General features: G+C 36.4%; 1 protein-coding gene across 3 annotated transcripts in view; it reads right to left on the bottom strand.

The window, feature by feature from the left end:
* Window positions 1-20,638, bottom strand: part of CPED1 (cadherin like and PC-esterase domain containing 1) — a 433,414-nt gene that overhangs the window by 364,858 nt on the left and 47,918 nt on the right. The window lies entirely within an intron of this gene.

Here is a 20,638-nt window from a genome sequence, read left to right as displayed (position 1 = left end):
GAAACTAGAGGAAAGGGAACATCAGAGTATAAAACTACCCTGACCCACCCTGGTTTCAATGTTAGAGGACTATATGAAAATTCAAGAGGTGAGGGGGAGGGAAGTGTTGCTTACTTATGAGTGAACTTGTATGAGGCAAGAGGTTATGGCAAACATAGCAGAAGGGTGGAACATCAGACTAGAAGCAGCCTGGCTGGGCCCAGAATTTAAGCTGCGCTGCCACCATGATAGAGAAAATCCCAATACTCCCCCTGCCATCCTAAGACAGATCTAAAAAAGAAGAAAGACTTTTCCCTTGGAGGAAAAAAAAAGATTAGCTTACATCACCTAACATTAATCAGACTAAGGATAAGCAAGACTTGTAATAAATAAAAGCTGTAGAAAGCTTTGGGCAGAGAAACAGGCTAGAGAATAGCAGAAGAGACTCTGGGTATGGTGCAAAGAATACTGGATATTGGAGTCAAAAGATCTGGGTCCACTTCTTAGCACAGTACTTGGCACACAGTAGGCACTATATAATGCTTACCCAGTCAATCAATAAACTTTTATTAAAAATTACCAATTTTTTTAGCCAGGTACTGTGCTAAATACTGGGGATACAATTCCCCTTAATACATTCCATGAGCTTTGAAAAGAGATCTTTTTGTTTAATTTGACATGTAAACTTTTTTCTTTGAGCCTTTATGAACTGTGTGTTTGGCAAGGGGGATTGATGACAATACACTGGGTGGTATCATATGATGAAACTCAAAGATTTTTTAGGTGGAGACAAGAAGACAGAAACATGAGAAACACCCTAAACTGTACCTGGGTCCTTCATGGGAGCGTCTGTCATAAGGACTGCATCAATATACACTAACTCCTAGCAAAGATTTCAGGCTCCCAAGGAGTCAGGTACTTTTATAAAATCATGGCAATATGATCATTTCAAAAATTACTTTCTTTTTTTTTTCTTTTTGGAGGGCTATTGGCGTTAAGTGACTTGCCCAAAGTCACATGGCTAGTAAGTGTGTCAAGTGTCTGAGGCAGGATTTGAACTCAGGTTCTCCTGACTCCTGGGCTGGTGCTCTATTTACTGCACCACCTAGCTGCCCCCCAAAATTGCTTTCTTAATGAAAAGTCTCCTTCTCTGAAGAACCTGTCTATAAGAAAGGAATGTAGTACACAGGGTATCAGGAAAGAGATGACCCTACCCCTCCCCCCTTTTTAAATGAAAATTGTTCTTTAGAAAATGCTTCTGTTTTATTTGACTCACCGAGGTTCCTTTCATAGGTTTTAAATTATTTTCTCATGAAGAAAATATCACTGTTTATAATATAAAATATTATATCACTGTTATAGTCCTCTTGAACACATTTATTCTTTGACAAGTATTTTCTAGAGGACAGTCTGGAGAAATATTCATTTCAGAAACTAACTCTCAAACATAATTGGCTCACTTTATAGTGAGGCTTTTTAATAATAATAATAGATGACATTTTTCTACATTTCTGTAAAGTTTACAAAGTTCTTTACATATACGATCTCACTTGGGCCTCACAATCTCTCTATCAAGAGATTACTCCCTTACCCATGGTCACACATTTAGTAGGTAGGAATCAAACACAGCTTTTCCTGACCTAGATTCTTCAGCTAAGGTATGAGACCCTAACCAATTTAAAAGACTTTTGAAAAAACTATTCTTGTGATTAAATTGTAAAAATAAATTAATTCCCTAGTGGAAACCAAATGAATATTTTTAAATCTGGTGAGCATAGTCAGATGCAAACTTTCCCATACTTTCTTCTCTCTGGGTTTTTGTGACACTGTTCTCTCCTGGTTCTCCTTCTACCTGTCTGACTGCTCCTTTTCTGACTCCTCAGTCAGATCCTTATCCAGGTCATTCCTGATAACTGTAGAGGTCTGTCCTGAGCTCTCTTTTTCTCTCTCTCTATAGCATTTCACTTGGTGATCTCATCAGCTCTCATGGTTTCAATTATTATCTCTACACTCTAGAGAGTTTAGAACTCTCAGTCCTAAATCCTGACCCACTCTCTAGTCTCATGTTTTCAACTACCTTTTAGATATTTCAAATTGGATGTCTCATAGACATGTTAAACTCAAAATGTCCAAAACAACTCAGTATTTTCTGCACCTCCCTCCCAACCTCCCCTCTTTACAACTTTTCGATTACTGTTGAAGCTGTCACCATCCTCCAAGTCACTTGACCTAGATATTCTTGAGTCTTTACTCTTTCTCACTCTCCCCCTCCCCATATCCAATCAGCGATTATGTCCTGTCATTTATACCCATGTAACTTCTCTCATAGATGGCTATTTCTCTCCCCTGACACTACAACCACCTTTGTGCAGGACCTCATACTCAGGCCTGGACTGTTGCAATAGTCTGTTGGTTAGTCTTTCTGTCTCAAGTCTTTCCCAAACTTCACTTCATCTACCTCTCAACTATCAAATTGATCTTCTTAAAGCACAGGTCTGACCACATCACTCCTCCCCCTGGTCAATAAATTCCAGCTGTTCCCTATTACTTCCAGGGTCAAATATAAAGTCCTCAGTTTGACCTTAAAATATATTTTTTAAATTTAGTTAACTATTTCCAAATATATATAAATATAAATATATATATATAAATTTAACATTCATTTAAAATATTTTTGAGTTCCATATTCTCTCCCTCTCTTCTGTCCCTTCCCCACCCCTTGAGAAAGCAAGCAATACTAAATCAATTATATATGTGAAGTCAGGAAAAACATATTTTCATACTAACCACATTGCAGAAGAAAACATAAACACATACAACCAAGAAATGTAAAGAGAATGAAAAAAGCATACTACATTCTGTACTCCGAGTCCATCAATTCTTTCTCTGGAGATGGATGGCATTTTTCATTATGGTTTCTTTGGAATTGTCATGTATAATTGTATTGATCAGAGTAGCTAAGTCTTTCATAACTGATCATTATTACAATATTGCCATTACTGTGTACAATGTTCTCCTGGTTCTGCTCATTTCATTTGCATCAGTTCATATAAGACTTCCCAGGTTTTTTTTCTGAAACCATCCTACCCATGATTTCTTATAGTACAACAATATTCCATCACAATCATATACCACAACTTGTTCATCCATTCTTCAATTGATGAGCATTCCTTTGATTTCCAATTCACGGCCACCACAAAAAGAACTATAAATATTTTCATACAAGAAAGATTCTTTGATCTCTTTGTGATAAAGACCTAGTAGTGGTATTCCTGGGTCAAAAGGCCATGCCTCAGACTTTTAAAACCCTTCACATCCTTTCCCAGTCCTTAATTTATGTGACTTTCCTCTGAGACTATTCCCAATTTTACTGTATTTATCTTGTTTGTACATGGTGGTTTGCATGCTTTCTCCCTTATTAGACTGTGAACTCCTTGAGAACGGGGATTTGTTGCCTTTCTTTATAATCCCTGTACTTAGCATAGTCCCTGTTGCATAGCAGGCACTTAAATGAATGTTGACTGACTGACAACATATATTACTGTTTATTTAAATGAGTAATGCAGAATGATAAAGTAAATGGATAATCCAGAATTCTAACAAAATCTGACAGAATAACTTGTAGGTAGGTGAAAGAATAGATACTGGTTCTTTGCCACACACATTCTGGTACAAGGGGAAAATATACACACACGTATGCTTTAGGAAAGAGAAAAATTTATAAATTTTTCTGTGATAAAAATATTTAGACACAAAACATATAAAAACTTGAGCTTCAAAATGACACATTAACTACACAAAGGGTTTACAATGGAATTGTAAAAAATACATAGTACATGATATCATAGAGGAAAAATATTTTATACTGATCTTCTGACAGTATTTAGCAAGAGGTCTAAGATGGATTTCCTAGTATCAAATTACATTATATTTTATATATATTGGAGTTATAATAAAAATAATTTTAATTGGAACACTTCACATATGCAAAGCTTATTCTTTTCCTTATTTCAATAAAAATTCTTTTTTAAAAAAACCTTCCTTACAATATAATGAATAAAATCTGATTTATTATTGTTTAGTTGCATTGAGGATTGTTAGCAGTGCGAATAGGGACTGTTCAATGATTTCAAATTTATTCCAAAGATAATTCCATACTGAAATCCAGCACAGAAGAGAATCAAAGCTTGAGGAGAGGTAATCCTCTAACATAAGAGGAAGAAGCAACCCTTCTCTCAATGGCTTTGCTTAATGCATCAGTACCTCTCAATAATAGAGTGCCATGTATTTATATAACATTATTCTCAAAAAGCTTTGCAGATTTATTTAACTTAATCATAACATCCCTGGGAGATTTTTTGCATCAAAAGTCTGATCTCCAGTTTACAAAATGATCTACAGTGAGTCAACAGGACTTGTTTAAAGTCATTCTAAAAAAGTAGGACCTCTTCTGGGAAATGGAACCTCTCCCTGTTCCCATTTCCTCTCCAGTACTCCATGCAGCTTTCCCAATTGGGTAAAAACAGGTTATATTCAGGATGCTTTCTAGAAGGTTAATAATAACCTTCTTCTTTCCAAATTCATCAGACTTTTCTAGTCTTTGCCATTTCAAAGTCTTCTGTGGTGTTTGCTGCTGTTGACCACGTATTCTGTCTTGAAATTTTCTTCTCCTTTTGCTCTGTGACATTGTACAGACATTGGAAGAAATTTCAAGAATCCAGATGGGAAGTAGCTAGTCACCCATGGAGCATTATTTAAAGTGTATTGGAAAGGATGTCAAAATATTTTTTTCTGTGGTAGCAAAGAATTAGGAACAAAGAAGATGCCCATTTGATTGGAGAATGGCTAAACAAACTGGGGAACATAAATGTGATGGAATATTGATGCATCATAAGAAATTATGAAAATCATAAATACAAAGAAGGCTGTAAATGGAAAGATTTACCTGAATTGAAAAATAAAGTAAATGGAACAGGAAAACAATACAAACAATGGTTAAAATAATATAAATGGAAAGAAAAACAACCTAACAATCAAAACTGAATGTTGAGAAAAAATAAAGAGCAGACTTGGTCCCAAAGAAAACACTGAGAAGACACTTTCTCCCACTCCTTTGCACAGACCAGGACACATAGGTATGGAATATTGCATATAATATTATATTTTATTCAATAAATTTTATTAAATTTTTTCCTCTTTTTCTGCATTAAAAAATTATTTTCTATAAGGGACGGCTCTCTGGGAGGGTAATGTTCACAGGGGGACATCTAGCCAATAGGAAAAAAATATTAATAAAATCTATTTTTAAAGAAGAAAAGCCTGCCTTGCACAAAAATAAGTTACACACACGCACACTTGCATACAACATGGTGTCCTACTAGCCTCTCACTAGGATTAAATTTCATAACAGTCACTCATGGATTAGACAACAAAACAGAGAAAATTAACTTTACTAGCCACAATTAAAATGAACAAAGTCAACTGAACTCTCCCATTTACCCAATAGTTTCACACTATGACTTCAGCCTACCTTTCCTGACATTTCAGTTTACTCCACGTTTCTATGTCCTAGTCAGACCAGGTTATTTGCTAGTCCCCCTAATGGCATTTGATCTCCCACCAAAGTGCCTTTGCATAAGCTAGCCTCCTTCCTGTCTCTTAGCATCCTATTCTGGACTGCATGCCCCTTTTTCCTAAGTAAGACAGATCTTTCTTGGAAATCTTCTAAATTTCTTGGGCTAAAAGATTGTTTCCCCCTTTTTGCTGGTTTTACTGTTCCAATGTTTGTTTCAGGGTGTTATTTTATAGTTGTTTAGAGGTCAATATTGGACAGTTATGGCAATTTACTACTTACTCCACCATCCTGGCTCCTGGAAGTTAATTCATCACCTCAGTATTTTTTATTTTTGCTTTTTTTGGGGGAGGGCAATTGGGGTTAAGCAACTTGCCCAAGGTCACACCACTGGTAAATGCTGTGTCTAAGGTCGGATTTGAACTCAGGTCCTCCCAACTCCAGGGCCGGTGCTCTATTCACTGCACCACCTAGCCACCCCCATCACTTCAGTATTTTGCTGTATGACCCTAGGAAAGTCCCATAATCTTTCTGGACTTCAATTTCCTCATTTATATCATGGAGATAATAATAGCACTTACCCTTTCTAAGGGCTATTTTAAGAATCCAAAGAGATAGAAACGATTGTAAACACTAAGGTGTTATGTAGATCTTATCAAATATAAATATATGCACAGGCTCTATCTCCACAACTAGATCATCTACTAAAATACTGAAGTTCATATACTAAGCTGAAGAGAAGTTTCAGTTTACTATGATAGAGTACACAAACCATGACAAAAATCACAGGTTAATAAAGTATTGATATAAAATAATAATTACCGAGAATAATAATAATGCCTGCTTATGCAGCACCTTAGCCTTTATAAAACTCTTTCTTCAGGATGGAACTATAAGATAGATTTTCCAGTATAATTATCACCATTTCATGGGTGAGAAAACTAAGGCACAGAGAAGTTAAGAGATTTCTCCTTGGTCATAGTCACACAGCAAATGTTAGCACTAGTACTCAAATCTAGTTCTCCTGCCTCTGAGCTTAATGCTTTCCATGACACCACACTGCCTTGATGTTTTTAACAGTTTCTGCTATTCAGTTTGACTTAGGATAATGGATTTATAGTAAGAAGGAACCCTAGAGTTCATTAGGTATGACACCTTCAATTTGCAGATAAACAGAGATTAAGGGACTTGTTTAGGGTCACATAGCTAGTAAAAAAAAATTCAGGCCTTTCTTTCTGACTCCTAGTTCAACAGATACCGTTATACCACCTTTTCTCTACTTGTGTGATAAAGTTGTAAGGTAACAAGACATACTGCCAAAATACAGATATGAAAGTGAGGCTCATTACTTACTATTTATACTGTCAGTGTCAGTATAAATATGTTTTTAAGTATATTTACAGCGTACAGCTACTATCAGATACATGTTTTGGCTATCTTTTAAAGAGAAAATTAGTGACATATTTTAGGATGCTATTTTCCTTGATTTAGAAAGTCCATGGGGAAAAAAATGTACTCTGAACCATAGACAAACAAACCACTCTAAATGCAAACACTCACTGATCCCAAATGGTTTGGCATTCTGGATAAATTTTCAGATTACTGTGGAATGTTCTCAACTTCCTTGCATTACTAGCATACCTTCTTCAAAGGGTCATCTACTCTCCAAGAAAATAGGTTAAGGATTCCATTCTATGCCAAGCAATGTAAAATAAGATTTCCCTTGCTATATTTCCACTGATCAAAATGTAAAAATTTCCTCAAATGTGTCATTTGAGAAAGCTTTATTAAGCACCTGTTTGTGCCAAGGTACTGTGCTTGCTTGATGATTGAATGATCCACTGAAATTGAGAAACTTTAAGCAATTATCAAGCCAAACCCTCTCCTCTTACAAATAAGGAAACCCAGCTCCACAGTAATAAAGTGATTTGCTCACAGTCATGAAGGAAGATAGTGTTAGGATCTTTCTAACTACCTACCAGTCAAGTTCTCTTTCTACTCCACAATGCTTTCTCCCCTGAGAGTTTGATAAAGACAAACTAGGATAAATTTCTGGTTGCTTCAGTGATCACCAGATATTTGCAGAATAACATCTGCAAAAGGTTTTGGACAGAGGCTAATTGTGGCCATTTTAATAGATGAAATCATTGTCCTTCACTGAAACATAAGAATTTTAAGTGAGGGTTGTACTACTGTTCAATGATGCTTTCTGATTTGATTCTATTAGGCCAGGGTCAGTAGGGCAAACTAAGGCCTGAGGGCAAATCTGGCCTGATGCCAGGTGGGCCAAGAATGGTTTTTATATTTTTCAAATAAAGTTTTATTGTATTTTAAAATGTAAATACCATTCTTAGCTTGAGGGCCATATAAAAATAGGTGGTAGGCCTGATTCTGTCCTCTGCCCATAGTTTGTAGAGGACTCCTGAACTAGACAGTGGGAGCTCCTTGAGAGCATTTATTAAAAATCTTTCCTTCCTTAGTATTCTGAACACAGTACCTGGGACATAGCTCATAAATGATTGTTGACTGCCTTGCTAATTAGGATGTTGAATCACCAGTGTAGGTTTTAGGAAAGAGGTTTTTCATAAACATTATAGAAGGTTGGATAAGGGGTCTGATGGTTAGCATTATATTGAAAACACCATCACTCTCCATCTCTAAAAGACATACTTAATACCATAAGTAATGAACATTCTAACAAATTGACAGGTAAAACAGATAAGCAATTTCAAGAGTACATTCTCAAATAACAGTATCCTTTTTTGTTGTTTTATTGTTGTCCAGTCATATCTGACTTTTTATGATCGCATTTGGGGTTTTCTTGGCAAAGATACTGGAGTGGTTTGTCATTTCCTTCTCCATCTCATTTTACAGATCAGGAAACTGAGACAAATATGGCTACATGACTTGCCCAGGGTCACACTGTTAGTGTCTGAGGCCAGATTTGAACTTGGGTAGATAAGTCTGCCTGACTGCATATCTACAGCTCTATCCACTGGGCTACCTAGTTGCCCCTAAACAAAGCTTCAAATAACAGTCTCCTTACTGTAGTTAATTTCAAAACAGGCAAGTCTTTATCAAAGAGGCAGAGGGAGTGGTATGATATACACACAGGACCCTAGATTTTGAACCATAAGGGACCATAGAGGTTAAGTACAACTTCCTTAATTTAGAGAGAAGAAAACCAAGGCTCGGAAAAATTAAATCGTGTACCTGAGGTTATACAGCTAGTAAATATCAAAGGCAAGATATGAACACAGGGCTTCCTGACTCTAAATCTTGCATTGTACTCACTATATAGCACTTCCTTATTTATTCAAAGGAATGTACCTATTTTACAAGGCACTTACTAGGGAGATACTATGGAATAATCCATAGTCCTTATGGAGTCTAGTAAGGTAGATAGGGCATATTAACAAAGGATGTAGAGCATGGAAGTAAAATAACAAATGTATAAAATCTATAAGAAACAAGTATAATATCTGGCTAACTGGATCACAAAAACAGTTTTAGTTGCGTAGTAGAGGCAGAATCCTGAACGAAACAAGTTTTGAGGAGAATGAATAGTGAAATGAAAAGATTTCATTTATCCTTAGGATTTTGTTTCCCTAAACTGGTGTTGGAGTGATACCCAAAATCTTCAATAATTTGAACATTAGAATGAGAAAATGCTTTTGAGTTGAGAAAACACACCAGGTCACATTGAGATGGAGGTCAAAGCTACAGAGAGAATTCAAAATGAAAAATTTCCTAACTACTTTTGGGCAGGAAAAAGCCAAAGGATTGGGAAAGTGGGGGTGAGGGGAATAGAACATTGGTTCTATTATGTATCTGAGGAGACACTCATGCTTTGAAAGCTAGAGGTGGTCTTGTGAATTTGACTAGGAACAGAAACAACAAAGTTGTTTAAGATATCTAGTGCCTGCCATGAGTAGAAAGATTTGGAGACTTGTTTATTTAATGAGTGATTCCAATTGTGCTTTAGAATTCCCAAACTCCCAACCTCCTATTTAGTTAATCCAGGAACTTTTTACCTTTGAGATGTCTCATGTAAAGAAAAGAATTTTTTTGTTTTCCTTTGGGCCCAATCTAAATGCACATGGATTTTATCTGTCCTTTCAAATGTAATCTGCCATTCAAAATACATTGCAAAATGCTGCCGAACCAGATCAACCCATCAACTATTTCAAAACAATTGTTTCTATCCCACTGAAATATGAAAAGAACAAAAAACATGAAATAAATAACTTAAGACAAGCATATCTTTTCCAAACTATATAAGTAGCAGAAAGAACATTTAACAAACGCTTTCAGAACAATTATCCTCAAATTTATTTGAAACAGTCCCTTATTTTATAACATTTAAACACCCAAGCCAATTCCTATGACCTTACAAAAGATCAAACAATTAGAGGAGTACCCAAGCCCCCAAGGAGAAATGCTGGTGATTTCAGCAAACATCTGGTTGCCATTTTCAATTAAAAGAACTAACCCCTACTTAAGGAAGCAGTTTAGTTTCTTTGGAGTAAAAATGAGACACTGGGTTTTTTGTTCTCTTTTCATAGTGGAGGGTAAAGGAAACACCAGAATGGAGAGGTCACTAGAAGCTCAGCTTTTATAAATAAGAAAGTCTTTTCAAAAATTTAAGTAAATTGAACTCTTGTTCTAGTTGAGTAAACAACTCAACTGAGCTTAGGTTAAAAAAACACGTCTTGAAGACCAAGTGTGACAATTAAAGACCAAATTCTATTTAGTCATAAACATATCAGTAGTTCTGTAAGTGTGGCTCAAAATAACAATAAGCCTGAGCACACAATTACTGCGTATGTCATGATACTATAAAGTAGAAAGCTGTAGACTTCAAGTTTCCTTGATAGAGTATCTTTTTTTCTAGTTTGATTAACTAAAGTCACAAAAACACGAATGGCATGGGCCAAAACTCATTACTTGCGTAATAAAAAACGTATGTCATATGTGTTCTATGTGAAACCCTGGCAAGGCAAGAAACACAATGCCTTTCAAATGTGACCTTTTGCTTCTGGCTTCCAGCTAAGTAACAATATAGAGAGATTAAAATGGGGAGAGCAATTGGCCAGGAAGGGGATACTACAGCGGAAAATGGTTCACAAAGCTCTCAACGTTTAATCTATCAGCAGAATATTGTCTAAAAGAGGAGGCTCCAGAACATAATATCCCCATATATAAAGCAATGCAGAGGAGGTCCACTACTTCTTTTGCAAATCTCTTCTACCTACATACAGAATACCCAACTAATATAGAAGAATTCTAACAAACACCACACAATTAAATGCTGTATGATTGTAATGAATGGCTTTAGCTTTGAAGAAGAGATAAGAAAATCTCCCTTCTTCCTTTCTTTACAAAGATGAGGGTCTACTGGTGTGGAATATGGCATATATTGACAGACATTGACTTTTATCTCCTCTTTTAAAATATTCTTTATTAAAGGGAACAGTTTACTGGAGGGAAAAGAGGATATATACTGGGAAAAGAAAGTGGTATAAAAATAAAATATATCAATAAAAATTAATTTTAAAAAATAGGTGAGTTCTAAACCTAGGCAGGAAATATGATCCTGACATTTTCCAATATGTCGGGATTTTCTCCCCTTTGATGCATCATAAGGCAGAAATGGTAGAATCAGAGTTAATTGAAGTATTTTTCAGGCAGTCAAAATGGAGCATATCAACATGGAAGGAAAGAAGCCTTTATGAAGTACCCCCTATGGACCAGGCACTGTGTTAAGCCTTATACAAATATTACCTCATCCTCACAACAACCTTGAGCGATAAGTGCTATTATTATCAGCATTTCACAGTTGGGGAAACTGAGGCATAGAAAGGCTAAGTGACTTGCCCAGGGTTACAGAACAAGGAAGTGTCAGAGGTTGGATTTGAACTTAAATTGCTTTCCTGATTTCAGGCCAGGTGCTCCATCCACTGCTCTAGTTAACTGCCTCATACAATGGCCTTCACAAGGTAGTGTGGATACACGAATTTTAAATGGGCCACCTTTTTTATGAAGAGCTCACAAGCTAGAACAACCTACTTCACTAATTCTGTCTGAATCTTCTGCAGGTGGAAGAGCCTATGGTGCATATCAAATAAAAAAGAGAAATACCCTCTCCTAGAAAGCACCCTGGATCGGAACGTTGCTGTTCCATGTGCTTGTCTCTGGGAGTAGGCTGAAGACTTTTAGGAGATGACTTCTTTCTTTTTCTTTTTTTCTTAAGATTAATTAATTTATTTTTAGTTTTCAACATTTACTTTTATAAGATTTTAAGTTCTAAATTTTTTCCCTTCCTCCCCTCCCCTTTCCCCCAGATGGCATGCAATCTGACGTAGTCTATACATGTATAATCATATTAAAGATTTCCACATTAGTCATGCTGTGAAAGAAGAAGGAGAACAAAAAGGAAAAACTATAGGAAAAAACAAACAAAAAAGAAGAAAATAGTATGCTTCAATCTGTTTTCAGACTCTACTTTTTTCTGGATGTGGATAGCATTTTCTATCTTAAGTCTTTTAGAACTTTTAGATCTAAGGATCTTTGCATTGCTGAGAAGAGCTTACATCTGTCAAAGCTGGTCTTTGCACAATGCTGCTGTTACTGTGTAGTGTTCTCCTGGTTCTACTCACTTTACTCAGCATCAGTTCCTGTAAGTCTTTCCAGACTTTTTCTGAAATCTGCCTGCTCATCATTCCTTATGGAACAATACTATTCCATTACATGCATATACCATGACTTGGTATTCAGCCATTCCCCAATTGAGGGGCAATCCTTCAATTTCCAGTTCTTTGGATGGCGTCTTTTTTTAGCCTCTTTATCTAGTTCACTGGTAATAATACATGGTGGCAAAGGCACAGATGGAAGTGTCATGGCTATGGGCTTGAATTCCATTTCCAATTATTAGAGTGGTTTAGGCCAAGATATTTAACTGCTCTGTTATCTCAGTTTCTTTATCTATAAATGTGCATAATAATACATCATTATTATTTGTGGATTTCTAATCTTTTCCCTTAAGGAAGTATTTTATTTTATTTTTTTGCCAGACCTGCAACTTTTTTTTTTTTTTGCTTTTTGGAGGGCATTTGGGGTTAAGTGACTTGCCCAAGGTCACACAGTAAGTGGTAAGTGTCTGAGGCTGAATTTGAACTCAGGTCTTCCTGACTCCGGGGCCAGTGCTCTATTCACTATGCCACCTAGCTGCCCTAAGATCTGCAACTTCTATAGGTTTGACAGAATAGCCTGCAGCATTATGAGGTTAAGTTGTTTAGGGTAACAGTGAACTTGTGAGAGGCAGGATTTGAATTCATGGCTCTCTGACTTGGAGGCCAGTATTTTATACAATATACTCCTCTTTTTTTTTTAAGCAATTGGGGTTAAGTAACTTGCTCAAGGTTACATGGCCAAGTGTTTCTGGGTGGGTGCTAAGTATCTGAGCCCAGATTCAATCTCCAGGTCATCCCGACTCTGGGGCCAGTGCTCTTACTCGCTGTGCTACCTGGCCGCCCCAACATACTCCTTCTCTTAAGAAAGCATATATTTTGAACATTGGAACTCAAAAAAATTTTAAATGAATATTAAAATGTTCTTTTATGGGTTATTAGAAAAAACAAAATACCATTTTAAGAAAGTACATATTTTACAAATATACAGATATAATAACTACTCCCATTCCATAGTGTCTACAGTTTACAAAGTTTTTTCCCTTCCTTACCTGTTAGGTGAATGTCCTCTAAACTGCTAATTGTCAATTTTGCATTTGGTGCAGCAGTGGGGGGGAGGGAAGAAACTAAATTAGGAATCTGATTTCTAAAAGTACTATTTATAGCTTTTACATTAAGCTGGGAGGGAAGGAAAAGCTAGATTAGAAATATGATCCTTCTCAGGAATTTTGTAGAGGGTATTTTATGCATTGGAATGGAGGCTTGACTAGATGACCTGAAAGATTCCATAAAAGTCAAGAATGTATCACCTTGAGCTGGTTGAGAGAGAAAGACATAGAGAGAGACACGCAGAGACAGAGGGAAAGAGATACTTATTTCTATATTTCTAGACAGTCAGTCATGTTTTGATAGTTTGAAATGTTGTAAAGGAGTAAATTTTATATGCAGCCTTGTACTTTCAATCCCCCCCCCCAAATCATTTTGAATTTCTAAATTTTCACTGGTTCAACTAGTTATTCCTCAGATGATTCCCAAATCTCTCTCTAAATGCAACTTTTTCCTCCTAGTAAATAAATAATTTTGTTTGAGTGCTCTGCTATCAACTCACTCTCAACACGTCTGGTTTTTTTATCTAGTTTGACAGGATTGTTTTCTTGTTGTTTCTTTCATTAGACTGTGAGTTCCTTGAGAGAAAGGACTATCTTTTGCCTCTCTTTGGATTCCCACTGCCTCCCTCAATGCCTGGCACAAAGCAGGTGTTCCACAAATGCTTGTTTTCTGACTAAATTAGGAAATTCTATCATTGAAAGTCAGTACTTTCTCTGCAACTGATAATCTGAAAGAACTGTCCAGGTTTTGAGAAGTAAAGTGACTGACCAGGGTGGCACAGCCAGTAGGGGTTAGAGAACTCTCCTTTCACCATACCGCATTGTCTCTCTGTGTGATGCATGTGATTTACATAGGGTGTCCCAAAACTCTTAGTGAAGTTTTAAGCTAAAGAAGTTTAAGATTTTGGGGACACTCAGCATATGTCAGAAATGCACATGTGCACACTAGTCTGAGCACAATGCAGGTGCCTATGATTTTATTTACTAGATCTGCCCCCTCAAAATGTTTGTATGCATCATGCTTTTGTAAAGTCAGTGTTAATTTAAATTCACTAAGGTAGTTCAAGTTTTTTAAAGGCATTCTGTGATGAATCATTTTGTACAGTGAAAAATCCTTTAGTAATGAAATTCGTAGGCCAGTAACTTATCTGTCTGATGAGTTTCGATTTTTATATACTGGTTTTTTTTTCACCAAGGCACAATCTTTCTGGGCACGTGTGTATTTCAATAGGATCCAGGAGACATTTCTTGTACTCTATTAATGAGAACTTACGTGTGACTCATTCAGAGAACCATATGCCTGAAAACACCTTCTTGCAAGGTCATTTAATTCCTCCTCACACCTATTTTTAACCTGTCTTCAAATATATAAGACTGTAATCTATTTTTAGAAGCTTCTCCCCTATCCCCAAAGGCGACTCCTTGATTTGTGGCTCATTCTAGAACTTTAATCACCCTCCAGTTCAAGAAGTTGTCATTCCTATTTAGTTCAAATTATTACTTCTTGGTGCTTTCTTTTTCTAAACTAAGTAAACTACAGGGTGTGTGTGTGTGTGTGTGTGTGTGTGTGTGTGCACGCGCGTGCACACACGCACGTTTTAATATAAGTTTCCAATTATCCAAAGCCAAGAAAAAGCTGTAGTAGTATTTGGGTTTTTCTTTTCTTTTCCATATACATCTTCAACAAGGGCCTTTGGCAAGTAGCCACCACAAACAAAACTCCTTAAAATTTAGCTGAAACATTAACAGATACATGAACAAGATGGACATTTTTAAAAGTGAAAGTAAATGTGAATAAAATCATAAGAACATAAAAAGGTGATCATATAAACAGGCAAGGATAGGGACCTTTTTCTTTATAGATTTTCCACAACATTAAGTGGTGATCTGCATTCTTCACTCTGTTAAAATAATACTCCCTAGGAACACACTTGGATAAATTATAGTGGGCTTAATTAGAGAATATTGGGATAAAATATTAAATTATACCATTCTCCAGAATAAAATGTTATCAAGCTTTATATCTTATCTTCCTGAATATCAAGAAATAATATTTATCATAATATTAACTTAGACCCAGAACTTCCTCAATAGAGTATAGGAGTTTCGGGAATGATTTGGGAAAACACTTTTTAAAAACTTGTTCTCACACTCAAAATAAGCTCACTATAAAGCTACCAAGATAGACCATATGGAATATGGAAGGATAGAAATAGAAATATAGATAGATATGCATATATATACACATATATACTTGTATGTATGTAGATATATTTATATAGATACATATACATACAGGTATGTAGATATATATTCAACATGAAGCAATTATGTAGAAGTTATTTAGGTTCTATGTAATAAACTCATCAGGTTTGCATTTGTTCTGTTGAATACGATTCATATCTAGTGAAAGTGGAAGGCATATCTGAATGTTTCATTCCTGAAACATTTCTCCTTCCAAAAAAAATTAAAAATCCAGAGAAAACACACAATACTTCTACAAGCAAGATATTAGAGGATTTGTAAGGATCTTCCTGTGAAAACAGATTTCCTAACACCCAGTGTACTTAAAATATGGAAATATGTGAAATGCTTACTGTAATACATAGGGCTTAAACTTCAGACAGACCTGTAGCATGCATGATTCCTAACTTTTGCATTAGTCACCGAAATTAACATTGGGGCTCCCTTGCCTTGTGCTAAATATGGCTAAAGGCCAATATGTATTCTATAGGAGGGTGAATATTGGTTGAATTGGGCTTTATCTTGTTGCAAAGCCCACAGGCCTTCTATATGAGGTCTGTCATTCTAAATGTTATACTTGGTAGGACAAATTGGATCACAGAAAAATTCTGGGTTAGGCAACCTAATATAAAGGCTGGCTAGAAATAGTAGTAAATATTAGTCATCTAGTGTTACTCACAGGTTTAGTGATTAGATGTACATATAAGATCTAAAGGACATTGCATTTAGAGGTGGAAAATATCTTGTTTTGTCTAATCATCTTATTTAAAGATGAGGAAACTAAGGCCTATATTTGTTCAAGGTCACATAGTAAGAAGTAGAGTTGGGAGTCAAGGTCAGGTCTTCTGACAGCCTTATTCAAAAAATGTATATTAATATAAATGTATAGGTAAATGTCAATATGTTTGTACATACATATCATATGTGTGTATATATGTATATGGCTGCTAGCCCTGTTGCAGTTCTTGCCCCATGAATCCTCAATCACGCCTAAGTCACCTGGAAATTAGTTTTCTCAGATTTAACTCTCAGGTTTAACTTTTGCTCTTCATACCATCTTCCCCATTTCCTTCAGGGTCTGATCTATCAATGAATCTCAATGTCTCCCCCTCTACTGACTCTTTCCCTCCTCACTGTTTATAAACATGCTCATGTCTCTTCTATCACATACTTTTCAATCGAGGGACACTGGCCTCCTGGCTATTCCACAAAAACACTCTATTTCCCTGGTCCAGACATTTTCTTTGACTGTCTTCCATGCCTAGAATGCTCTTCCTCCTCAATCTACCTATTGACTTCCCTGGTTTCCTTTAAATCCCATTATAAATCCCATCTTTTACAGGAAGTCTTTTCCAACCCCATTTAATTTTACTACCTTTCCTCTGTTAATTATGTTCTATTTCTCCTATATATACTTTGCTGTATGTATATAAAACCATGTTGTATCCCTCATTAGATTGTGACCTCCTTGGATGGAAGAACTGTCTTTTGACTAATTTTGCCTAGCATAATTCTGGAAAATAATAGGTGCTTAATAAATGTCTATTGATTGACAAGTTCCTGGCTTTATAATCTCTATGCAAATGACTTTAAAGGCTGTATATTCGGCCTTAATCTCACCTCTGAGCACCAGTGGATTAATTCCTTTGACTCAGAATCATGAATTTGGTTCAAATCTTGGCTCTGCTACATATGACTTTTATAACTATATATGAATCACTTAATTCTCTGCTCTGTTTTCCTTTCTGTAAAATGGGGAGGTTGAAATACACTGTCCTCTTAGATCTCCTCCAACTTGAAATTCTAAGATTATTTTGTTTAATGAAGAGGTTCTTGGAGCACCTGCTTTAGCTTTGGCTTAATACTATCAACTAATTTATGTAGCAGGGTAAAGCAGTCTAATTTGGTAAAGGAGAGAATAGTTGTGAATTCTAGATGATTCAGATTTTTATATGTTTGAATTGCTACTCATTTTGAGCAATTGAAGTATTCAGAATTCTCTAATATCAGCCCAAATAGAGGCATCATGCATTTAGTGAGTGTGAGTCAACCTCTTAAATAAATGTAAATACTTCAGGCAAAAAAAATTTTAAAAGATGTTCCAAGAGGCCTAATTTCTCAAAGACATTCATTGTACTAAGCTTTACATACATTTATGGGCTGAAGTCATAACCACAGAAAACAAGTAGCAATAACACAATTTCGTTTTGTGTCAAATGATCAAGGAAAGGTTAGGTAATTTCTATCTCTGGAACATATTTATGGCAGATATTTTGGAGACATTACTCCTATGATACAAATTAGAAAATGTAATGAACATTTAGAACAAAATACCTATGAGAGTCTGAAATGGGCCTTTTCCTTTTGGAGTCTGATAAATACATCATGGAGAAGTTAAAAATGACCCAAAAGGAAGAGGAATGTAATGGATATCTCTATTATTACTGTGTGGTTTGGGGAAGTAAGGCACATAATCCCTCTGAGCCTGTTTCCTCAACTGTAAAATGGAAATGCTACTGTTTATATAAAGTGGTAGAGTGATATTCATACCCAGTTCTTTCTGAGTCCAAGTTCAGTCGCTATAAAAAATTAGCTTTTGAATTCTAACAATTAAAGTCAATCTATTCTATAAGAAGCTATAAAGGAAAAACTCTGTAAGGGTCAGAAACTTCTAACACACAGAGCACAACAATGAATGTCAGTTGGAACATTAATCCTCCAGTGCCAGGTCCCCATCTGCCCACAGAATGCCTTTGTCCAGTCTTTGAGGTTTGGAGGCAACAATTTACTGTATCTCTGCCTACAAAACTAACCCAATACCTGTTTGGTACAAGTAGGAATAGAAATACCTCATTCTCAAAACATAAATGGATCTGTGGCCTCATTCTCATTCTCTTTGCATAAGAGGACATTGAAATGCAGAAAACATCTAAATCATACCCATGGTAAGTCAATAGAAGGACCAAGAAAACAAAAACTGGAATTTCAAATGCTCAGTCCTCTGCTCAGACAATTGGGTTCAGTCCCCGTTTCCAGCAGAACAGGTAGTGGTTATGAAATCAGTTGCATTAGTCAATAGTCAGCTTAAGAGCCCAAGACTACCTTGAAAGGCACTGTGCCACATATTGTCAAAAATAAAACTGGAAATAGTCCTGGCCTCCAATGAGTTTACATTTGAGTATATATATATGGTATTCTATATACTATGTGTGTCTATATATGTATATGTATGTATGTATAAATAGACACGCAGTGCTTTTCACACAGTAGACATTTATTAAATGCCGGATGAATTGGATTAAGAAAGTTTTTTTTGGTAGCCCTCATCCTCCATTTCAATGCTTTCTTTCTTCTTTTTAACACTTTCTGCTGCCAAGGTGCCTAGTAACTTATTCTATCTTGACCTAGTAGTGTTCTCAAGCACTATGGTTTCAGCACCTCCCCTGCCTTCTTTCACTCCTCCACCCAATCAGAACTTACCTAACCTGTGTCCCATTCCCTCACAACTTTACTATCTTGCTAATTCACAAATAGGTATTACTGGTGGTTAAACATCATTTGTCATCTCAGATAACATATTTACATTTTAACTGAGCCTTTCAATGTCTTGACCCAAGGGGTAACAAATGTGGCGATTTTATGCACTAATGGAGGAGATTTATTTGGAGTTCTTGGCAAGCAGCTATCTATTCCACCTCTGTATAAAGTCAGCCCTAATGCTGAATTAAATCTTTAATGACTCACACTAAAATACAACAATCAATGAAAGCTGAGTCTTAATGGTCAGGGGTCCAAATCTGTACTACTGGCAATAAAGTAATGAAAGCAAAGCATTTTCATTTAGTGACATTGCCCTATGATTGATGAATATTGTTGATGTGTCAGTCTTAGTTCCCCATATCATTTTGAAGCCTTTGCAGTGTCATTTCATGATGCTTCATGAAGGCCAGTAACACAATGCAACTATTGCATATAATAAAGACCAATAAGAGTTGAAAATGAAGGGCTTATGTTGGCAAATGAATTCATGGATTCCAGATATGATTATTCTCACAGAAGGAATTTACATCCTTTTGTGATCCCAAACCTCATGGAGCCAGATAGATCACTAGAGGGACTGCTCCTTCACATTCTTTCTACAGCTGGGTTACTCTCCTCTTGGTCTTCTCAGCCACCTCACCAATCTGTTTCATCTCCACCAGCTGCCTGGTGCTCTGTGGATGACTCAGCCCTGAGGCTGATCCAAATGATTGGTGAGCTCCTGCTTGGAGCTGCCATCATGAGAATCCTGAGCTATGCTACTGACTCTCCACTTCAGTCTCACCTTCTGGTCTGTTTCACCTCCACACAGGTTGCCTGCCCCCATGTGAATATCAGCTTTCCTTTCCCCTTCGCTGGACTCCTCTTTATGTTTTACTTATTCCTATTAGAATTCAAGACCCTTGACTCCTCTTTTTCTTTTGTTTCTTGAAGTCCTTCATTCCCTGATTCTCTCCACCTTTCCAATCTCACCCTTTATTCCAAGAATCTGCAATCCAGTGACAATGGCCTCCTTGTTCTTTGCGCATGATAAATACTCCATGTACCGATTCTGAGCATTTTCATTGGTTGTCCCCCAGGTCTGGAACTCTTTCCCTCCTCATTACTAACTCCTGGTTCCTCTGGCGTCCTTCAAGTTTCGGCTAAACCTTCTTCAAAAGGACCTTTTCAGTCCTCCTTAATGCTAGTGCATTCCCTCTGAGTATTTCAAATTAGCATGTATACATCTTGTTTCTATATAAGTTGCTTGCATGACCAATTCATTATACTATGAGCCCCTTAAAGGCAGGATTTGCTTTTTACCTTTCTTAATGTCTGTGCCTGATATATAGTTGGTAATTGATATATGCTAGCTGAATGGATTTAGAAGTGGGTATCATCTTGTTTTCTTATTTTTGTATCCCCAGTACTTAGCACCAGTACCTGGCACATAGTAAAAAAAAAAAAAAATTTATAAAATCTCTCTCTCTCTCTCTCTCTCTCTCTCTCTCTCTCTCTCTCTCTCT

Source organism: Petaurus breviceps, unplaced genomic scaffold, assembly GCF_028583685.1.
Source record: "Petaurus breviceps papuanus isolate PSGF00001 unplaced genomic scaffold, PetGlider_PUasm1.0 181, whole genome shotgun sequence".
NCBI lineage: Eukaryota > Metazoa > Chordata > Mammalia > Diprotodontia > Petauridae > Petaurus > Petaurus breviceps.
Note: the sequence above shows the minus strand (reverse complement) of the source record. Positions and strands in the feature narration are given on the sequence as shown.